Source organism: Anolis carolinensis, chromosome 6, assembly GCF_035594765.1.
Source record: "Anolis carolinensis isolate JA03-04 chromosome 6, rAnoCar3.1.pri, whole genome shotgun sequence".
NCBI lineage: Eukaryota > Metazoa > Chordata > Lepidosauria > Squamata > Dactyloidae > Anolis > Anolis carolinensis.
In genome coordinates this window covers 85,086,858-85,093,178 of record NC_085846.1, presented here as the reverse complement: position 1 = coordinate 85,093,178, position 6,321 = coordinate 85,086,858, and the positions used below count along the sequence as shown (strand labels likewise).

General features: G+C 39.8%; 1 long non-coding RNA gene across 2 annotated transcripts in view; it reads right to left on the bottom strand.

Annotated features, from left to right (window-relative positions):
• Nucleotides 1-1,815: 1,815 nt before the first annotated feature.
• The window catches only part of LOC103279127 (uncharacterized), a 39,192-nt gene continuing 34,686 nt past the window's right edge, over nt 1,816-6,321 (bottom strand). The window contains exon 7 of one of the 2 annotated variants that reach the window (XR_506578.2): nt 1,816-2,684. This is a non-coding gene — a long non-coding RNA (uncharacterized LOC103279127). Of the gene's footprint in view, nt 2,685-5,334; nt 6,283-6,321 lie in introns of those variants that run through there. The other variant, XR_001730416.2, reaches the window with a different exon arrangement.

Here is a 6,321-nt window from a genome sequence, read left to right as displayed (position 1 = left end):
ATATTTGTGCAGAATTTTAAAATGGTGTTTATGAAATCTGCATAAACAATGAAAGCATGAAGAAATGGTCTTATGAAAAATATGCATCTGAAGATAATTTATTTCATCTATTACTGCCTTGGTATTGAATCCCATAATATTTTGTCCTCTTCTGAAAAGGCAACAAGATAAATATTATGAAACGTGTGTTTGTATGTGTTTCTGGGGTGGGGTGGGGTGACTTTCCTAGAATGCTTCACAGACTCAGCTTACCTGTCCCTTATCAACCATCTCAGAGATTAAGATTGTCTGGGAAGGCCCTGCTCTCGGTCCCACTTCCTTCACAGGCACGATGGGTGGGAATGAGAGACAGGGCCTTTTCAGTGGTGACACCTTGGTTGTGAACTCTCTCCCCAGCTACATCCCTCCTAGCCTTCAGAAGAAATGTAAAAACTTGGCTTTGGGATCAGGCTTTTGGTGAATAGTTACGTGCAATAACAGATTTGGGAATATATAAAATGACCATGGAATGGCTTGGACTACAACTATGGATGGCATGGTTTTAATTATGGAGTGTAATGTTTTTAAATATTTAATATGTTTTAATTTAATCTAATTTTAACTGTAATTTTTGGAATTTATGTGTTTGGGGCACTGAATAATCACCTCTATGTAACCTGCCTTGAGTTCCCTTCGGGTTGGAGAAAGGCGGAGTATAAATAGAGTAAATAAATAAATATTATATGGAGGACTAGCAGTTGGCTTTCTCCAACATGTCAGAAACCAGTATTCGATGTTTTCCAGTTGATTGCAATTGTTTTTTTTCTTGGAAAGTTGTCAAAGAATGGCACCAGTCCAAAGACCCCCATTTTGAGCTGCACTGATCTATACCACGTTTTCTTAAACTGTGGGTCCTGACCCCAAATGGGGTTCCCATAGTTCCATGTTGAGGTCACAAAATATTTAGCCGCAGTAAAAGTTTTCTGGACACTACCTCATGGCTGTTTTAGACACTTCCATGAATCTGTTAGCAATAACATGCAGTGTTTACAGTGGACTCTGCAGAAAATGCTTCAGCTGTACTTCATAAAAAGGAAAATCAGCCCATTTTGCAAGCTTTCAAATGCTGATTTGTTACTAGAAAATGTTTGATTTATATCTATTTTATAGGTGCCCCTGGTGGCACAGTGGGTTAAACCCTTGTGACTTGAAGGTTGGGTTGCTGACCTGAAGGCTGCCAGGTTCGAATCCCACCTGGGAAAAGCAAGGATGAGCTCCCTCTATCAGCTCCAGCTCAATGTGGGGACATGAGAGAAGCCTCCCACAAGGATGGTAAAAACATAAAAACATCCGTGCGTCCCTGGGCAACGTCCTTGCAGATGGCCAATTCTCTCACACCAGAAGCGACTCAGGTTGCTCCTGACACATACAAAAAAAGCAGGACTGCTGATTTGAAGGTTGGGTTGCTGTTTTGAAGGTTGCCGGTTCAAATCCAACCCCGGGAGAGCGTGGATGAGCTCCCTCTATCAGCTCCAGCTCCCCATGCAGGGACATGAGAGAAGCCTCCCATAAGGATGGTAAAAACATCAAAACATCTGGGTGTCACCTGGGCAACATCCTTGCAGACAGCCAATTCTCCCACACTAGAAGCAACTTGCAGTTTCCCAAGTCACTCCTGACACACACAAAAAACCTATTTTATATGTCTATATATCCAGCATCATGTAAAACTTTCTCAGGCAGAAAGAGGTTGCAAGTGGAAAAACTTTAAGAAGTCCTGTCTGCAGACTTGACATGCAACTGTGCTAAAAAATAAGATCTAAAATAAGATCTGTAGCTCAAACAATTTCGAATCTGGATTCACAACATTCTGCTACAGGAAGGATCTGTGGTTCTTTTTTAACTCAGAACCAAGTGCATCTTGATATATCATTTGTTGTTTTTTATTCATGTCCTCTTCTTTATTACTGATATCACTGGTACTACAATACTGTTGGCTAGGTATGTAAGCGGGCATGTTTGCTTATGAATAGTGACAAACTGCAGTGCAAACACAGTTGGCGACTGATGCATTCACATTTCACTGCAAACAACATATGAACTCTGTGGATCTGACACTTCACACAATATGCTCCCTGGCTTTTAAGAAAACATTATTTCATGTTCTTACTCTAATCAGTCTTGTCTGCCATCCTGGAGAACAGAGAGGTTCATTGTTATATGCAGCTGTCATTTGTCCCATCTCCTTGCTCTTTCTGACTTCAATATCTTTGTGGTATTTAGTGAAAGTAATTTTCACTTAGAAATTTTCTGCCCTTTCAGTAAGTGCAAGTGTCGCACTTCATCAATGGCCAAAGAATTCCGAGCTATCTGGAATGTATCAGGACAGTTGATAAAACCTCACAGTGCAACCTATGATAGTACATCCCATCATAAATAAAAAAAAAAACAGCAGAAAGGGCCTTTGTCAGTGTTTATCTGTAGCGCTTTTATTCTTTGCCCTTGATTTCCTCTTCAGAAAATTGATGCACCCTTAAATTGAAGCAGGAGGCTTGACAGGTGATGGTTAGGGTGATAACTGCTCAGATTTCATCAGCCAGTGTTTTTCTGGTGGCGCAATTGTAGGAACTTTCAGCTAGATTACCTGTCATCCACTACATCAGATAAAAGAGGGAGACTTGAAAGATGCAGTTTCGGCACTGTACCTTAGAGGAAATGAAAAGTGCAGGTAAGGTAACAGTAGCAAGAAAGAAGTACAATTATTTTCTAATCAGGCAATTCTGTCAAGAATGTCAGTTGTTGAAAATGGCAACCATTGGACAAAATCCATTGTTACATTTGCATTGTTAAATTCATGGACAGGGAGGGGGCGGGTTGTGTGTGTGAACGGCCCTGAAAAGGATAGTCAGTCATACTGTAGGCAGCACTTCATGCCCTGCCATTTGACTATAGTCATTTCGTTTCTTTCTAGCTTGAAAGCACAGCACAACTTATATTTAGACTTAGAAAATGACCCATTTTAACCTGTTTCAATACTCTTACTTCTGCTGGCATGTTAGTCTGATTGTTATGCTATCCCAAAAATTTTAACTATTCCACTGCTTAGTAAAAAGTTGTCTTGTTGAGTTGGAGTGTTTTACACGTCACGGTGTAGCTGAAGCTTACGTGGGAAGAAAACTGCTGAGAAACTTTGCCATTACTTCCACTAGTAGATAGCAAGGGTTTTCTTTCTTTTCTTCTTTTCTTTCATCTTTCTTTTCTTTTCTGTTTTTTGGCAGTAGATATGTTGGATTAGAATTTCAAAAAAGCAAACAATTATGCAAGAGAATAAAAATAAAGTGGGTACAAAGAGACTAGATTTGGCATGGAGAATTTGTCTTTCCGCCCCTGCCGTTCTGATTTAGGACTTCTGCCTTCAATGATTCTTCATTATTATGGAAAGATTAATTGATTTCAGCTAAACCAGATGTTTCAACCAGAGCTCTGAAATGTTACATCTCTGGAGTACAGCTCCTCACTCCATCAGCATGGTTCACACTGGCCATGTCAATCACATTACAAGCTTCCTATGTTGTTATCTGTAGTTGGCAAGCAGAGAGGATGCTTCCAGACAGCGCCAAAACCCATGCTGAAAAGGGTTTTAATAACCCACTTTGGAGTCCGTTTCTGTCCACATCTACCCACCCAAACCTGGCCTTTCCGGGGGCGGGGGGTAGGACATGCAGCCACCCTCCAGCCCCCCATTCCCTCCCCTGAAACTTACCCTTTTGCCCCCTTCTCCTCCAGTCTCATTCTCAAGCAACTCCATAACTCTCTGGAGAGGCCCTCTGTGCCTGGCAAGCTTGTGGGGTATGTTTTGAGGGAGGGAATGAGGGGCTGGGAGGGGAGCGGGCCACTATCTTGGTCCTCCAGGCTTTTGGAAATGTTTCACTAGAGCCTGGAAACACCTCCTCACCACAAACCACACTCTGTCCAGAAAATCCAGTAAGTAAAAGTTTATTTAAAGGAGAGTATATAAAAATAAGCAAATTAAAAAGAGGGAGTCAAAGTTCAAAAAGTTATTTCCTAGATAGCCGAGTGTCCAAAATCCCCTCAAACTGACTCTCTAGAATCAATCCACAGAGATATACATAAACAAGATAGCATGAATACAGGAAATATTCGGGCCAGGCCTCTAGCCAGGATTTTGATTTGGGGAGTGCTGGGATATTGCTTTGGGGGAGGGGGGGCTGAGTCTGTGTGGGAGAGGGTCAACCCTAGAAAACCTTGTGTATAGTTATCCCAATACCCCCATGCATATGGGATATATTAAGCATGGTGATCAGATCATGATATGAATAAACATAACAGTTTGAATAATAAATATAAGGCCTTCTCGTGGACCACTGAGAATTTTTTGGGGGGGGGGGGGGCGAAGCCTGATTAGGGCCATAGTTTAGGACATTAAGCCCTTCTAGTGTGTTTGTATGAGGAAGAAGTCAAGGCAGCTAAAGTGGTTGAAAAATGCTATTAATGTGTTTCTACCTACCCAAGTCTTGGCTCCCAATGTGACCCAACTATGAGAGTAAATAGAAGACTTCTGTGCCTCATGTCATCACACGTCACTTCCTTTCACAAAGAATATGGACTATATTTCAGAAAATGACTGTCTTGATAATCTGCTCTGGACCTACTAATATTTGTCTGCTACTCCTTGAAAATTGAATCCTCTTTCATGAGGTTGACCTTTCAGGATTTGATTTGTTCTCTATAGGAATCTCTAGGTCCTCAAAGGTTGACCACAGAATCACATTAGAGAACACAGAGATTTATAGAGCTAAAGCATCTTTATGAATGTCTAGATTCTCCAATGCGAAGTTGACTATAAAGTCATGCTGGAGGGCCTAGAAATTCTTAGGTAAACAATATAGCGTTTTTACTTATAGTTTTTCACTTTCATAGGGGTCCTAAACTCCTAACCCCAACGAATGTGGAGAGCTGACTGTATATTCTCACACGTAGTGTTTCAAAGTGACAGTTTTTAAGATAGACTCAGCAGGCCCTGACACTGACCTCAAATGAAGAATCCTCCAACAAGACACTCTCTTACACTAGTAAAATGTAATGTCTATGAAAAATGAAATACAATGGGCTCAGCCCTTTAGAAAATTGGAAGGATCAAACCTTGTCTTCCAATCATTTCCTAACAAAGATATTTCTATTTTTAATCATACAGTAGAGCCTCACTTATCCAAGACTCGCTTATCCAAGGTTCTGGATTATCCAAGGCATTTTTGTAGTCAATGTTTTCAATATATCATGATATTTGAGTGCTAAATTCGTAAATACAGTAATTACAACATAACATTATTGGGTATTGAACTACTTTTTCTGTCAAATTTGTTGCATAACATGATGTTTTGGTGCTTAATTTGTAAAATCATAACCTAATTTGAAGTTTAATAGGCTTTTCCTTAATCCCTCCTTATTATCCAAGATATTCACTTATCCAAGGTTCTGCCGGCCCGTTTAGCTTGGATAAGTGAGACTCTACTGTATAATATATAAGCAAGAAAATAGTTTTTTCTTAATATCATTCAAATGGATTCCTAACAGGGTTTTCTCTAATATAAATATGTGGTATTCTGTGTCATTTTGCAAGCAAATTAAATAATTCTCACCAGAAGGGCATAATGAATTTGATTGAATGAAAATAGTGATAAGATGAGCTCAGCTTTATGCTACTGTCGAAATGTAGATATGATAAAAACCAAATAATCAAGGTAAGTTTGGAGATACATATATGTTAACGCTTTTGTTTAAAGCACGTTCAGAATTAAATAGGCCACGTTCAATGCAGTTAAATTATCGGAACAGATTTGGGGAAGAGAATGGAGTCTGCTCATTTTAATATACCTTCAGAAATATTTTACTTCTTGATGATGACAGCAGCTCTTACTGACAACTATTAATACATTATAAACACCCCATCAGAGTTATATAAAAACATGTCAGTTTTAAAGAGAACATCTTTGACAGCAAATTTTCTGATTGTGAAACAGCTGTGCCTCCAGTACAATGCATTAAGTAGTTTATTCCTTTTAGATAGTTAAATTGTGCATGAAATGTTGCTGGCGCAAGGGCTCCAAATCTGGCCTGATTAGCGAACATCTGTTACATTGGAAAAATCCATGTCTACCCTAATTAGCTGTCAGGCTGATGTACATTAGCCCTGATGGTGAGGGATCCCGCGCTGTTTAAGTCAAACAGGTTTCTCTCCCATCCTATCACCTGCCCTTTCAAACATCTCCCTCTGATGTGCTCCTGTAATTAGAGATTATTGAAAATACAATAGAGCAGGTT